The 17,372-nt window shown below is 45.4% G+C and overlaps 1 pseudogene; it reads right to left on the minus strand.

Annotated features, from left to right (window-relative positions):
• Positions 1-1,755: 1,755 nt before the first annotated feature.
• On the minus strand, positions 1,756-13,008 carry LOC147972601 (uncharacterized; annotated as a pseudogene).
• Between the last annotated feature and the right edge of the window lie 4,364 nt (positions 13,009-17,372).

Raw genomic sequence — 17,372 nt, forward strand, 5'->3', positions numbered from 1 at the left:
GCAAGCGATGCTTTGACGAACGCAGGTGATTGTATAATGCAATGTTCTTGAAATTCTAGCAGCTGAGACTTCACAAATCAGCTGTCAGCGTCAGAGTTGGGATGCCACCGTCATTGCTTACTTGTCAGACTTAGGACTGAAATATTAAGCTATATAGACGGATAGCTTTTGTATATCAACACTTTATTCTGGTCGGACTGCTTCTTGTGCAAATGCAGCAGTGACTGTATGTATATACAAAGTGATCTTCGCGATATTTTTACTAAGGCGAAGTGTCAGCCTTACTCTGTCAAGCGCCTAATTGTATAGCAATCTCCTTTTAAAAATCCTTGCAAGTTCACCCCCTTTTTTTGAAGACAAGATCAACTGTCAATCTGTTTGTCAATCAGACATTGTGTCCATTTGTTGACATGTGAATCCATCTTGTCCACTACTAGAACAGCGTTAATTTCTTGACAAATTGCTGACAGGATCCAGCACTCACGTCAGGTTGATAATGAAAGCGGATGACTGGAAAATGCAAAGCTTGAATTCTGGTTCGACTTGAGAGAGTCTTGGAGTTGACATTTCAGCTGTCCACGTACGGTACTTAAAAGCTTAAAATGGCAATGTCGCTGGTGGAACCACAACACATGGCATGGATCCAAACAGTGTCTTTTGAAACAAGATTTAGTAATTATTTTCTTTTCAAACCATGGACGAGAACAGCATGTGATCAATACGGAGAAATTGGACGCACTTCGTAGGCCGCAATATTATTTTGAACTGTAGTTGAAAGTCTAGTGTACTTGAAAGAACGGAGTCTATCTGCCAACCTCGTACATATCACTATCAGCTCAAAAATTGGATTCCCACATGTAACATGCATGTATGAGGCTCATTTTGCAAGTACCAAAATGGGACCTCATTTTCCTTTGTGGCTCGAAGGACAGAAGGATATTAGTGAAGTTGACATTACAGATGCAGGCATAGTTGATCTTCTCCCTGATTGGTTTTGGACTGTATTCTCCAATGCTAGATGTATAAATATCTCTTGTAATCAAATAAGGGGCCGCCTACCAGCAACACTGTTATTTATGACTTCTGAGCAAATGCTTGACCTCAACTTAAATGGCTTTACAGGTTTGCTTCTACTGCTACCAGAATCGTTGGTGTTCTTAGATATTCCAGGAATTCTCTAGCAGGACCACTTCCCCAAGACTTTGGAACTCCAATGCTGAGAGAGCTTCTATTCTTCGCAAATCATATTAATGTAACAATTCCAGTATATATATGTCAGCTGCAGTATATGAGAGTGTCGGTGTTATGGCGCTGCTAGAAGGAGGGCGCGAGAGGGCCGGCCGGGGGCCTTTTTGCCCACGGCCGGGCAAGAGGGAAAGGATTTCCTTCTTAATTCTTGCTTCATTAGATTGATACATCTCCTCTCTTTATATAGAGAGGTTTACTTGACTCCCAAGCAAAGCTTACTTGACCCCTAAGCAAGCGACTCTTATCTCTAATTAACCCTAAGACTAACGGGCCCATTAGGCCCATTACGTACTCTAACACTACACCCCACCTGGACATGCAGCTTGTCCTCAAGCTGCAGCCTAACCAACTTATAACCATGACTCGACGCAACCCAAACCTAACACCTAAAAAGAAGCCTTTACATCTCGGCTTGTTTTATTATTCTCAACCTGAAATGGACTGGGACGCTTTATTTTGGACCCCTTAACAAAAAGTGGACACCATCCGCACGTCGGACATGCACGTCTACAGCCACCTGGATCCCATGAACACCATCTGGACAAAAGGAGTGCATGTGTAGGACCACCTGGAAGTGGTCGCAAGAGTGACCAGCAGAGGCGCCCTTGCGGCGCCCGGTGACGGAATGCAGTGGTGCTACGTGGTGCGCTGTTGTCGGTGACACCATGCCTTCTTCCTGCCGGACGGCTGTTGGTCTGCACCGCACAGGGAAGAGTGGGGGGCTTGCGATGGAGAATGACGAGGAGGGGTGCGCCCCCCCAACCGCCAATGTCGCAGACTTGGAGGTCGCTGCCCGTGGGGAAAACAGCATGCCCGCTGCCCGTGGGGGAAACCGCATGCCCAAGATCCCCGGTGCAGTGGATGAGATCGAGGTCCTTCGCGCAGTGAAGGGCAACTTGGAGGAGCGGCAGCTGCAGACCACGCATCTCCCGCACACGCCGACGCGCTAGGAGGCCGCGCGCAGTAGCCTGCAGCCTCACTGCCGCCGACACGTGGCGGGTAGCGATCCAAGATGGAAGCAGTGACGGCGACGGCGGGGACTGGACTTGGTGGAGCGGGACTCCCGCCGGCACGGTCGATGCGGGGCCGGAGCTAACCGGCGGTGGCTGCTGCAGCGGCTGCGGCGGTGGCGCACCGGGCAGCGGCAGCGGCTGCTGCGGCGGAGCGCCGGGCGCGGCGGAGGCCGGCAGGAGCGGCGGCTGCCAGTGCAGCCAGGGCTGGACGGTGGTGGCGATGGATGGTAGCTTGTAGGATCGAAAGTATGTCTAGAGGGGGGTGATTAGACTACTTGACCAAATAAAAACTTAACCTTTTCCCAATTTTAGTTCTTGGCATATTTTAGCTATCTTAGGACAAGTCAAGCAATCATCACACAATTCAAGCAAGCATGCAAAGAGTATATTGGCAGCGGAAAGTAAAGCATGCAGCTTGCAAGAATGTAAAGGGAAGGGTTTGGAGAATTCAAATGCTATTGGAGACACGGATGTTTTTTCCGTGGTTCGGATAGGTGGTGCTATCCTACATCCACGTTGATGGAGACTTCAACCCACGAAGGGTAACGGTTGCGCGAGTCCACGGAGGGCTCCACCCACGAAGGGTCCACGAAGAAGCAACCTTGTCTATCCCACCATGGCCATCGCCCACGAAGGACTTGCCTCACTAGCGGTAGATCTTCACGAAGTAGGCGATCTCCTTGCCCTTACAAACTCCTTGGTTCAACTCCACAATCTTGTCGGAGGCTCCCAAGTGACACCTAGCCAATCTAGGAGACACCACTCTCCAAGAAGTAACAAATGGTGTGTTGATGATGAACTCCTTGCTCTTGTGCTTCAAATGATATTCTCCCCAACACTCAACTCTCTCTCATAGGATTTGGATCTAGTGGAAAGAAGATTTGAGTGGAAAGCAACTTGGGGAAGGCTAGAGATCAAGATTCATATGGTAGGAATGTGGTTCTTTCTCAGAACATATGAGTTGGAATGGTGTATGTGTTCTGATGGCTCTCTCTCTCGAGTGAAGAGGAGGTGGAGGGGTATTTATAGCCTCCACACAAAATCCAACCGTTACACACAATTTACCAATCTCGGTGGGACCGAATCAGAAAACTCGGTCGGACCGAAATAGTAAACCTAGTGACCGTTAGGAATTTCGGTGGGACTGACATGCAACTCGGTAGGACCGATTCGGTTAGGGTTTGGGCATAACGTAATCTCGGTGAGACCGATTGCACAAACTCGGTGAGACCGAGTTTGGCAATAAGCTAACCAGAGAGTTGGTCAGGTAAACTCGGTGGGACCGATTTGCTCTTTCGGTGAGACCGAAATGTTACAAAAAGGAAACAGAGAGTTTACATTGCAATCTCGGTGGGACCGATTCGCTCTTTAGGTGAAACCGAAAATTTACGAAAGGGAAACAGAGAGTTTGCAACCCCATCTCGATGAGACCGAGATCCCTATCGGTAGGACCGAATTGCTAGGGTTTGGCAGTGGCAAATGACAAGTGAAACTCGGTGGCGCCGGATTGAAAGAATCGGTATGACCGAGTTTGGTTTAGGGTTTAGGTCATTTGTGGCTCTGGAAAAGTGTTTGAGGATTTTGGAGCATATCACTAAGCACATAAAGCAAGAGGCTCATTAAGCAACACCTCATCCCTCCTTGATAGTATTGGCTTTTCCTAAAGACTCAATGTGATCTTGGATCACTAAAATATAAAATGAAGAGTCTTGATCTTTGAGCTTGAGCCAATTCTTTGTCCTTAGCATTTTGAGGGTTCCACTTTCACATTCATGCCATGCCAATCATTGAGCTTTCCTGAAATAATCATCTTGGAATAGCATTAGCTCAATGAGCTATATGTTGTTATGAATTACCAAAACCACCTAGGGATAGTTGCACTTTCAATCTCCCCCTTTTTGGTAATTGATGACAACATATAGATCAAAGCTTCGACAAATGATAATAAGCATGAAATATATCGTCGCTTTGAGAAGTATGTGACAAGTAAGAGCTCCCTCTAAATTTGTGCATATTTAGAATTTGCTTTGGACTGCAAATGCACAAGGAATTAGAGTCATGGGTTACTCTTCCATGTCACATACATCTTGGTGGAGCGCTTAAAATGATAAGAAAGAAGTACATGCACTCATCACCAAGAATAGTGAATGATCACAAAAGATGGATAGAATGATAATATTTAAGCAAACATTAAGTGTAGCTTATGATCAAACACATGATCATCGATGTCTCACACAGATAAGGGCGTAGTATCTCACACACAAGCAAATAAAGTTCGAAAAGCCACCAAATAAAACAAGAGAGAATAAAATCAACACTCTCTCTCGAAGCCTATGATCTATACATTTTCTCCCCCTTTGGCAACAAATTACCAAAAAGTTCCTAGAAAATGCATAGTGCTAAGTCGACACTCAGGCTTGATCTTCAGGTGGTGGTGGAGTCCGGAGCACTCCAAGGATGAAGCCTTCAGTAGACGTGGTCGGAGTCGAGGCTGAAGTGGACGCTGGAGCTGGTGGAGCTGAGGCTGTAGCTGGTGGAACTAAGGCTGTAGTTGGTGCAGACGTGGTGGCTCTGGTGTCAGCAACTAGCACTGCAGACGACCTCGGACCTCGTGGCACCCTGGCAAAGGCATCAGTCGTAGTCCTGCCTCTCCTCTCATTCATGTCATCCTGGAGATGCTCCACGGCAGACTGTATCTCTGTCACCTTGATGTCCAAATCATAGAACCTCTGTTCCATGATCCTCTCTAAGCTCGCCTGGTTCTGAGTCAGGGTGGCTAGTCCTTGCTCAATCCGCAGGGTGGACGCAATCAGGTAACCAAGCTGCTCTTGTTTGGTTTTCAGAAAATATTCAGATGCCTCCTCTTGAGTAGGCATCTTGGCAGCTTTCTCCTTCCTCGCCTTCTCCTTCTTGGCTTGTGCTTGGGAAGATGATGGCTCATTCTCAGTCATAACCACTTGGTTATCTTCAAAATCTGGACGGATGGGCAGGTGTTCCTTATCCAACAAGTATATGCCCGTGCCCATCTTTGAGTTGATGAGCTCCTGAATCTGAGGTGCATATCCACAGCTCCTCTTCTGGTCGGCAGCTGTCCTTTTGACTGTTTCCACTATGAGGCTCATGAATTTGAATTTCTGAGGCACGTCAAAGACATGAAGCAAGTTGATCGCGTGACCTCTGATCATCTTGTGATCTCCAGACTTAGGCAGCAGAGTGTGCCTTAGTATCCAATTGATAGTGGGCAGTCCAGAGAGAAGATAATGCACTGAGCCAAACTTGAAAGTGTCAAGTGCTTCATTCGGGATCTCCTTGTACATGTTGGACATTGAGTTGTGATCCATTTTCTTCTTGGCATAAATGTCCAAGTCATCTGCTTGCTCCTCTGGGGCATTGATCAACTTTGCCCATTCCTCAATAGTTGATTGGTACCTCGTACCTTCAGACATCCATGTGATCCTCCCATCCGGGTAGAAGTGTGCTGTGGAGTAGAATTGCATGATTAGCTCCTCGTTCCACTTTGTGAGCTTCTGCCCAACAAAGTCTGCAACTCCACACGCACTAAAGCTGTCATACACTCCGGGATAGTGTTCCTCATTTTCCTTCATGTAGGTCCAGTCGACCCATCTCATGTCACAAACTATTGGCTTCTTGTCTAGCAGCACTGTCTCATAGAAGTCTTGCTGCTCCTTGGTGTGAAACTTGTAGTCCACTGCAGTCTTCCTTCTTGAAGCATACGGATCTGCTTCTCTCCACTTCCTCAGCCCTGAGTCTCTCCTGAGCTTCATGTCCTCAGCCACAGGATGAGCATCGTTGTGGTCTGGGATCTTGGGCTTGAGTTTTCTGAGAACTTGCTCTTCATCCTCTTCTTCAGCAGCTTCAGTCACTGGGGCCTTGTTCTTTTCAGTGGCTGGGATGCTTCTTGTGTTTCTCTTTGGTGCACTCTTTGGCTTAGATGCAGCCTTGGGTGCTTCCTTGGGCTTGGATGCAGTTTCCCCTGACCTTATGGCATCTCCCATAAGTTTCTGTGCCTTTGGTGCTGGAGCAACAACCTCTTCTTCCTCTTCTTCTCCCTCAGAGTCTCTTCTCATGGAGGGTTTGCCAATAACTCTGGCAGTGGTAGTTCTGGCTCTTTTCTTCTTCTTATCTTGGCCACTTGCTTCCTCTTCAGATTCCATGGTATACCTCATGGTTTCTTCAGTTGCAGCCTTCCTAGGTTTGGAAGTGGGAACTCTTGCCTTAGACATGGGCTGCCTGCCTGCTGGCCTTTTGATTTTCAGACCTGGCTTTGTGCCTTGAGCTGGCTCAACTTTCTTTGATGTGGCCTCTTCCTCTGCCACATAATCTTCATCTTCAGAATCAGAAGTTCTCTTCTTCCTTTGTCTAGTGGCAGCTTTAGGCAGATTGCTGGGGGTGCTTCTGCTGCCATCATCTGAGGAACTTGAGGGGCTAGTGCCCTCACTCAACTATACTTGCTGCTCTGAGAGGTTCTGGCTGTCACTTGGGTCTGACATGATGCAAATCTGACTGCTGACCCTGTGAATAGATTATAGATGAGATAGAGTGGATGAGCATCACAAAAAGCAGAGATTTTTGCAAAAGAAAATAATTCAAAAACTTAGTTTTAGTTTTCCACAGAAAGCATCTCGGATCTACCGATTTCTAAACTCGGTGACACCGAAGCAGTTTTGGCATCAGAACTAGTGAACTCGGTCAGACCGAGTCACAGTTCGGTGGCACCGAGACTGCTAGGGTTTCACAGAGTTCAAAAATCGGTCACACCGATAAGTAATTCTCGGTCAGGCCGAGTTTTACTTGTGCCATGGCATAAGCCAAATCGGTGGGACCGAGTTTTTCAACTCGGTGGGTCCGAGATGGTTTCGGCAGAAACCTAACCCTAAAATTTTCGAATTAAATCTAATCTACGAGTTCATTGACTGGATAGGAGTTTATCAAACGTGGCAAGAATCATGATGATCACAATGTGCTAGGAATCGGATTGGAGAATAGCACAAAGATCGAGTCCATACCCTAATTCGGCGGAGACTCGCTATGGCGGCAACGGCGGGGCAGAATTCCCGTTGACGGCGACGGAGACCAGCGACTGGAGGCGGCTGGCGGCGAGGAGGACGATCCGGAGACCCAGGAGGCAGAGTGAGCTATGCGCGGGCGAAGAGGTTTCGGAGAAATTTCCAAAATTTTGCCCGTCACTATATATAGCCCCACCCTGTCGGTGTGACCGAGTGGAACAACTCGGTGGCACCGAGATGCAAAACTGTATACAGTTATTGCAACTCGGTATGACCGAAAAGTTCAAATCGGTTGCACCGAGATCGAAAACCTAGATCAACTTAATGAACTCGGTAGGACCGAAAGTATGGAATCGGTCAGACCGAGAATCACAAAGAGGTTTTGGAAGTTTAAGTCTATGACGAATCGGGGACTCCGAGCGCTTCTCACACAGAGTGGTTCGAAACTGACTTGATCAAGTTTTGTGATGCAGCATGAATAGAGTTTGAGACGAGAAAAGCATAGATAGCTAGAGGAGGTACTTAGGCATTCTTGTCCATCCACTTGGCAAAAGAAGATAAAGCCAAACAATCAAAACAACAAGTGGATGTCCTCGAATGAGTGAAATATGCAACCAACATGCTCACACAATAAGATGGCAAATGAAATATGTGGCAAAGCATGCACAACCAATTCTAGCATCTATCAAGCAATTTGCGATGACTAGGTCATCTATATATGAGTATGTTAACTTAGGAGTCAAGTGAGAACACTTGATCGTAGGTCATACTCATCGTTTAAGCTCAAGTGGGGTTACCACTTTTACATAAAGCATTGTTGTATTCACATCTTTAGAGTTGCTTTAGCTCAAGTTTTAGAGTAAAGCTCCCCCTAGATGTGATATCCCCCCTAAGAGGGATGAACTAAACTTGGGTTTTGTCGATGATGACTTCATGTAGATGTTGAAGATGTGGATGCTCAATGTTGATGTAGATCACTTGGAGCTATCCATTTGAGTGAATTGCACTTTCAATACCTACATGGGTTAGTCCCACAAGGAACAAACAAGGATATCCATAGACATAGAGTGATGCACACACAAGATGATGTCCATAAAAACTTTAGGTTACCTTGTCCCTTGTCTTACCAACAAGAGGGTTTGTGACTCCTTGAACTAGTGCAAGATGTGGAAGTTGATTGCACTTGTTTTTGCCAAAATGATAAGAGTGAAGTATGTTGGCGGAGTCACCCTCAAGAACTCTCTAGTTCTTCTTCTTTTGGATCCACACCATCTTGATGGGAATCCTTGAAGTTGTAGTCGTACTTGATGTAGTGGAACTTGAAGTAGTCTTGGGAATCCACTTGACTAAGGTCTTAGGAGCTTCTTCAAATGCATTAATCTCCTCTTGAAGCTTGTCCTTGCCTTTTTGCTTGTAGTCTTGTGGTGGAAGATCATATTGAGTTTGTGTCCCCTTGAAAGAAGTATCATACTTCTCTTGTTGAGGAACAAACTTTGTCTTGGGGTATTGATCTTCTTCCCACTCAACTCCATTGGCATTGAACTTTCGTTCAAAACCAACACCTTGATTCTTCCGGTGCATCCCTTGCTTGCGCACAATTTCCTCGAATTGCTTACTTCCGGCAAGGCTTTTGTATACTCCTTTCTCTATAATCCCCTTCAATAAGCTATTTTCTTGCTCAAGTGTAACTTGGCTAAGAGAATCATTAGTGGAATCAAGAGAACTACTAGAAGCAACAATATTGGATTTAGCATGATCATTGTTACTACTAGAGGAAGAATCTTTCTTGTTCTTGTTACTAGACTTGACTTGAGGCATGTAAGTGGATAAAAGTAAACGCTTGTCAATGTGAGAAGAACTTTTCTTGCGGAGATCATCATTGATTGCTTTTAAGAACTCATGCTCTTGCTCAAGATTGAGCTTTTCAAAGCGTAATTTCTCATGAGCTCTTAAAAGTTCTCGATGATCTTCGAAGATAGTTTCACGAGTTAACTTAAGAGTTTTTAGTTCTTTAATTAGAGCCTCAATCTTCTCCTTATCATTGTCATTCGTTTTAGCATGATTAATTGATGTTTCATCATAGTACTCATCACTAGAGTTGTCAACAAGCAAATCATCACCTAACAAATCATCTTCATCACTATTAAAATCAACATACTCGGGGTGTGTTACCTTAGGACCTTTGGCCATGAAGCATCTTCCAATTCCTTCATTTGGTGAGTCAAATATGTCGTAGGAGTTGGTTGACACAAGTGCTAGACCGGAAACACCTTCATCTTGAGTATCTTCGAAGTCGAAGTGATAACTTCTCTCGGAGTGGCTGTCGGAGTCGGAGCCGGATACCCATTCACCAACATGAGCTTGATGTCTTCGTTTTGTGTAGCTCCTTGATTATTTTTCCTTCCTTTCCGAATCCTTGCTTCTCCGTGAGTATCTCCGTTCATAACGATCATCTCTACTCCTTCTCTCTCTTGGTGGTGATTCTTTGCTTCTTATTTTTGGAGTATCTTCTCTTCTCTTGTAGGGAGCCGTACACTCATTGGAATAGTGTCCGGGTCTTCCACAATTGTAGCAGTTTCGCTCTCGACTAGAAGATCTTTTGTCATTGTAGGACCTTGACTTGAAGCTTCTATCTTTGCTTCTACTCTTGTAGAACTTGTTGAAGTTCTTCACCATTAAGCTCAATTCTTCATTGAAGTTTTGTTTCTCACTTGATGATGTGGGGACTTCACATGAGGCTTTGTAGGCACCACTTGATTTGTTGTGAAGTTCCTCTTTATCCTTGAGTGACATCTCATGAGCAACAATCCTTCCAATCACTTCCGTTGGTTTGAGATCTTTGTAATTGGGCATCATTTGAATCAATGTGCACACGGTATCATATTTCCCATCCAAGGCTCTTAGGATCTTCTTGATGATGAATCTATCGGTCATCTCTTCACTTCCTAAGCCGGCAATCTCATTTGTAATGAGAGCAAGCCTAGAGTACATTTCAGCGACACCTTCACCATCCTTCATCTTGAACTTGTCAAGTTGACTTTGGAGCACATCCAACTTGGATTCCTTGACGGAGTCGGTACCTTCGTGCATATCAATCAAAGTGTCCCAAATTTCCTTTGCATTCTCAAGACGGCTGATTTTGTTGAATTCTTCGGGGCACAATCCGTTGAAGAGAATATCACAAGCTTGAGCATTGTATTGCAACAGTTTCAACTCATCCGCGGTAGCTTCACGGTTTGGTTCTCTCCCATCAAAGAAGTCACCTTGCAGACCAACACAAACAATAGCCCAAACGGCGGGGTTATGTCCAAGAATATGCATTTTCATTTTATGCTTCCAACTAGCAAAATTAGTGCCATCAAAGTAAGGACCTCTACGGTGATAATTTCCCTCGCTAGACGCCATACTCTCCTAGGTTGTGAAACCAAGGCTATGACCACCAAAGCTATGGAGATCAAGGCAAATGGAGACCAAAGCTCTGATACCACTTGTAGGATCGAAAGTATGTCTAGAGGGGGGTGATTAGACTACTTGACCAAATAAAAACTTAACCTTTTCCCAATTTTAGTTCTTGGCAGATTTTAGCTATCTTAGGACAAGTCAAGCAATCATCACACAATTCAAGCAAGCATGCAAAGAGTATATTGGCAGCGGAAAGTAAAGCATGCAGCTTGCAAGAATGTAAAGGGAAGGGTTTGGAGAATTCAAACGCTATTGGAGACACGGATGTTTTTCCCGTGGTTCGGATAGGTGGTGCTATCCTAAATCCACGTTGATGGAGACTTCAACCCACGAAGGGTAACGGTTGTGCGAGTCCACGGAGGGCTCCACCCACGAAGGGTCCACGAAGAAGCAACCTTGTCTATCCCACCATGGCCATCGCCCACGAAGGACTTGCCTCACTAGCGGTAGATCTTCACGAAGTAGGCGATCTCCTTGCCCTTACAAACTCCTTGGTTCAACTCCACAATCTTGTCGGAGGCTCCCAAGTGACACCTAGCCAATCTAGGAGACACCACTCTCCAAGAAGTAACAAATGGTGTGTTGATGATGAACTCCTTGCTCTTGTGCTTCAAATGATAGTCTCCCCAACACTCAACTCTCTCTCATAGGATTTGGATCTGGTGGAAAGAAGATTTGAGTGGAAAGCAACTTGGGGAAGGCTAGAGATCAAGATTCATATGGTAGGAATGGAATATCTTGGTCTCAACACATGAGTAGGTGGTTCTTTCTCAGAACATATGAGTTGGAATGGTGTATGTGTTCTGATGGCTCTCTCTCTCGAGTGAAGAGGAGGTGGGGGGGTATTTATAGCCTCCACACAAAATCCAACCGTTACACACAATTTACCAATCTCGGTAGGACCGAATCAGAAAACTCGGTCGGACCGAAATAGTAAACCTAGTGACCGTTAGGAATTTCGGTGGGACTGACATGCAACTCGGTAGGACCGATTCGGTTAGAGTTTGGGCATAACGTAATCTCGGTGAGACCGATTGCACAAACTCGGTGAGACCGAGTTTGGCAATAAGCTAACCAGAGAGTTGATCAGGTAAACTCGGTGGGACCGATTTGCTCTTTCGGTGAGACCGAAATGTTACAAAAAGGAAACAGAGAGTTTACATTGCAATCTCGGTGGGACCGATTCGCTCTTTAGGTGAAACCGAAAAGTTACGAAAGGGAAACAGAGAGTTTGCAACCCCATCTCGGTGAGACCGAGATCCCTATCGGTAGGACCGAATTGCTAGGGTTTGGCAGTGGCAAATGACAAGTGAAACTCGGTGGCGCCGGATTGAAAGAATCGGTATGACCGAGTTTGGTTTAGGGTTTAGGTCATTTGTGGCTATGGAAAAGTGTTTGAGGATTTTGGAGCATATCACTAAGCACATAAAGCAAGAGGCTCATTAAGCAACACCTCATCCCTCCTTGATAGTATTGGCTTTTCCTAAAGACTCAATGTGATCTTGGATCACTAAAATATAAAATGAAGAGTCTTGATCTTTGAGCTTGAGCCAATTCTTTGTCCTTAGCATTTTGAGGGTTCCACTTTCACATTCATGCCATGCCAATCATTGAGCTTTCCTGAAATAATCATCTTGGAGTAGCATTAGCTCAATGAGCTATATGTTGTTATGAATTACCAAAACCACCTAGGGATAGTTGCACTTTCACAGCTGCAGTGGCCCGGCGAGCGCGGTGAAGGCCGCCTGGTGCGGCGGCTGCCACGCCAACCACGGCGGCGCGGGGGCGGCGATGGGCGCTGGAGGCGCGGCAGGAGCCGGCCCCGGCCACTGCGGCCACTGCGGAGCGGCGGTGGGCGACAGCTGCAGCTGGGGCAGTAGCGTCCCAGCGAATGCCGCGGAGGCCCCTGGATGCGGCGAGTACCACGGCAGGGCCGGCAGCCCGGCGGTGGCGGTCAGCGGCAGGGGCGGCGGCGGCCCGTAGGGGCTGGCCAGGTACAGCCGGATCCCCTGGACGGCTGTGACGAGGCCGTTGAGGACCCCGATGATCTCCTCCAGGGTGTAGACGGCGGACGGTGGTGCGGTGGAGGGCGTCGACATCTGGGCGGTGGCTGCGCCGGAGGATGCGACCAGCGGCGCGGACGGGGAGGGCAGCGGCGCGGTGTAGATGGCCAGCGGCGCGGTGGTGCCGGTCGGCAGCGGAAGCGACGGGGTGGGAGGCGACGAAGACATGATCGGAACTGAGCTACCTGATACCAAATTGTTATGGCGCTGATAGAAGGAGGGCGCGAGAGGGCCGGGCGGGGGCCTTTTTGCCCACGGCCGGGCAAGAGGGAAGGGATTTCCTTCTTAATTCTTGCTTCATTAGATTGATACATCTCCTCTCTTTATATAGAGAGGTTTACTTGACTCCTAAGTAAGGCTTACTTGACCCCTAAGCAAGCGACTCTTATCTCTAATTAACCCTAAGACTAACGGGCCCATTAGGCCCATTACGTACTCTAACAGTCGGATCTTCCAGAGTGTCGGCCAACTTCCCAGATCTTTCAGAAAATCATATCAATGGAAGCAGGCTGTTGTCGGCTCTGATCTTGCACGACAACAACCTTTCTGGCAAATTCCCTGAATTCTTGCAATACAATCCGATTTTCAAATGTCTGTGGCCAAAATATCCTCAAGCGTAAGCTGCTGGTGCTTCACTGAAGAATGAAGACTAGCTTGGGCTTATCTTTTGCCCTGGATCCATGCTTGTATTTCGTGTGTTCTCTAGCATTTCGCTTGTACTCCAGGATCAAGTGCTCTCCTCGACCTTGTATTTGCTGGACCGTTGCTGCTTGAGCGGCCTAATGAGATGAACCGGGCTACAGAACCTGCATCCCTTTGTAAGACTGAAAATTTGCCAGATTGTGAAGGAGCCATTGGTACCGTACGGTAAGCATAGTGATGCTTTCTGGGTCAGATCAAGTTGTCCTTCCGCAAACAAACTACCACCGCAGAGCCCTCGGTGTGCTATAGAAAGCTCTGGCTGGGCGCGAGGCCTCGGCATTTCGTCGAACAGCTGCTGGGCAATACCACAAGCCCGGCGCTGCTGGTCAGCCTGACGCGAGGCTGTTCCTGCCACGGCCTCTGCGTCGCTGGATGCCCCGCGAGGACTGCTGCGTCCTCTGGTGATGTCCGCGGGAGGAGAGGCTCTTTTTTTTCAGCCATGGGCCCATGGCGATGTGCTAACGAACGAAACCTACCCTCAGGTAGTACATCGGCCAGTGTCTCAAAAAAAAAAAGGTAGTACATTGGCCCATGAAGCAGATTCCTTCCGGTGATTTTTCCAAAAAAGTTCTGAATTTCAAAGAACGTTCACAGATTCAAAAAAGTGTTCGCCGGATTCAAGAACAGTTCTTGAATTCAAAAAATGTTTGAGATTTCAGAATAATGAACACTTTTTGAATTTTAATGAACCATTCTTATATTTTGATGAAAAACAATTATGAGCGCATTTAAATAATGATGAACATCTTTTGCATATGAGGAAACAATTCTGCCTTCAATGAACATTTTTTGAACTTGATGATCAAAATTTGTATACCAATATTTGTTTTAGAAATATGGAAGAAAGTTTTTTGAATTTGATGAACATTTCTCGAAATTGATGAACAAATTTGAAAATTGATGAAAAAATTGAATTCTTATGAACAAAAAATTTAATTCAATGAACATTTCTTTACATTCATGAACATTTTTTGAATTGATGAACACAAAAGTGTTCACGAATTTGAAAAGAAAATTCGCAAAAAAGGTGAAAAAGTAAAGAAGGAAAACAGAAAAGAAAACAAAAAAAGAAAAAATAACATGAAAAAAAGAGGGAAAATGGTCGGGCCCAAAAGACGGCCCACCCTCGGCACGGAGTTGTGACCACTCATGCCTCTAAAGAGCGAGGCAAAGGGTAACACTAGGGCGGAGCTCCACCTTTTGTTCTTCCAGCTCGGACTCCTAAACTAGAAACTATATAATAGGCACGAGATGATCAGGTGTGTGCACTAAAGCTTGACATGATTCCTACCTAGCGAAGCACCTAGATGGACCGACCCAACCAGAGTGCTCTTCATTTTCAACAGAAAAAAACAGAGTGCTCTGCTTTCCAATTTTATACCGGCGTTTTTCCTGTGTTTTTCTTTTTGGGGGTTTTGTGCTTTTTCTTTTCCCTTTTTACTTTTTATTATATTTTATTTTCCCTTTCTTCTTCTTTATTCTATTTTATTTTTCTTTATTCTGGAATCACAGGTATATTTCCAAACTCGTGAATATTTTAAGGAATCTAAACACATTTTTCACATTTGTGACCAGTGTTTTAATTCCAAGAACTATTTTCAAATTCATAAATGGTTTTTGAAATCTGAAAACAATTTTATAATTTTTTGAAAATTTTCTGAAATTGGAGAATAATGTATAAATTTGTAATACTTTTAAAAGCAAGAGATATTTTCAAATACATGAACATTTCTTGTAATTAAAGAACATTTTTTAATTCGTTAATATTTTGACAACAAATTTCAAATTTATAGCAGTCTTTTGGAATCCAAGAACTATTTTCAAATTCATAAACATTTTATACATGCAAGAACATTTTCTAAATCTAGAACATTTACTAAAATTCATGAATATTTTCTGAAATTCGTAAAGAATATTAAATATGCAACCATATTTTTAAATCTTGGAACAGTTTTCAAATTAGTGGAATTATTTTGAAAACATGGAGGTTTTTTTAAAAATCGCAAACATTCTTGGAAATTCTAGAAAAAAATAAATTTGGGAACATTTTTTAAAATGACAGAGCAATTTTCAAATCTGTGTACATTTTTTTGGTATTCGAGAACACTTTCCAGATTCATAATATTCTTGAAGTTTTGGATCTCAAAAAAAAGAAAAATGCAAAAATAGAAAAGAAAAAACAAAAGCCAAAATAAGAAACTAAAAACGCTACCCACCTCGCATATGGGCCGACCCAAAAGCACGCGGGGGTGGGGGCGGATTGCGTGTTTCCTCGCTATTGAAAGCGTAGGTCATTGATTAGGAGCTCTCGTCTAGCATCCCTCGCCTTTTCTTTTTCTCTGAATTGCTCTGTGGCCTCTTCTCACGACATGAGGGTTGTAACTCGAACAGAGGAAAATGAACTGAGAACTATCACTATCTATATTGCTTATGTCGGTCAGAGATTTCCTACCCTATTATGTATCCATCTCATGCCCAATTCTCCCTTAATTATATTAGGGCATCTATAGCTGGTCCCCTAAAATTTGGCTCCTCAAACGTCTCTGAATGGGTCCACTAAGTGTCCGGACATGTTGTTTTAAGTCCTCATTTGTGCATGCATATGATTGATGTGTATGGAGACAGAGAGAGGGAAAATATAAAAAATTAAGAAAGAGAAAAGGTGGTCCGGGTGGGCCGCATCCTACGCGACAGACTGATCGGGCCCTCATATCCTCCCCATATATATTTTGAATACGAGGGCAAAGTAAGAGGTCCAATTGAGTCACAGTTTCCTTATCTCTTGTCAAACAATGACCGAATTGTTCATCCGGATGTATAGGAAGGATGTGAGGGATCCGATTGTAGATACTCTTACACCTTCTATTGGAGGTTTGGGTTAACCGGTCATGAACTGTCCGACCCTTGGCCATAAAACCCCGGTAGAATTTAGGGAAACGAAGTTCTCAATTCACCAATTTCTCCTCAAACTCATGTAATTCCAGACATATTTGGTTGGATTTCACAAGCGATTACCCGATTACCTACAAAGCCCTCACCGCATACGTAGTTCATTCTCTCGATGATGCGTGAAGGAGCAGAATGCTTGGATAACCGCACAATGTTCTGTACTTCAACCATACATGCAAATCTTACAATGCTTCTTCCTACCTGACTAGAACAATCAAGCTATCCCCTCAGAGAATCTTCAGTCGGGCTCCCCAATCCCCCCCCCCCCAAGCCCAATCCGAATTGGGTGCCCCCCCTTTCCTTCCCTCTCTCTCCCTCTTCCTTCTTCTCCTACTCCTACTAGGAAGGGGGGAACCTCCTGCTAGTGGGAGTAGGACTCCCCCCCTTGGGCGCGCCCTATGAGGGCCGGCCCTCCCCTCCTCCACTCCTTTATATACGGGGAAAGGGGGCACCCCATAGACACACAAGTTGATTGTTTAGCCTTGTGCGGTGCCCCCTCCACAGATTTCCACCTCGGTCATATCGTTGTAGTGCTTAGGCGAAGCCCTGCGTCGGTAACTTTATCATCACCATCATTACACCGTCGTGCTGACGAAACTCTTCCTCGGCCTCAACTAGATCAAGAGTACGAGAGACGTCACCGAGCTGAACGTGTGTAGATTGCGGAGGTGTCGTGCGTTCGGTACTTGATCAGTTGGATCGCGAAGACATTCGACTACATCAACAGTGTTTCATAACGCTTCCGCTTTCGGTCTACGAGGGTACGTAGACATACTCTTCCCCTCTCGTTGCTATCCATCACCTAGGTGGATCTTGCGTGTGCGTAGGATTTTTTTAAAAATTATTGCGTTCCCCGATAACATATCCAACCCAAAATTGGTGCGAATATGGGAAGGCTCGGGTGCGGC

The sequence above is a fragment of the Triticum urartu genome, chromosome 5A (genome assembly GCF_056163025.1).
Source record: "Triticum urartu cultivar PI428250 chromosome 5A, HENAU_Tu73, whole genome shotgun sequence".
Taxonomy (NCBI): Eukaryota; Viridiplantae; Streptophyta; class Magnoliopsida; order Poales; family Poaceae; genus Triticum; species Triticum urartu.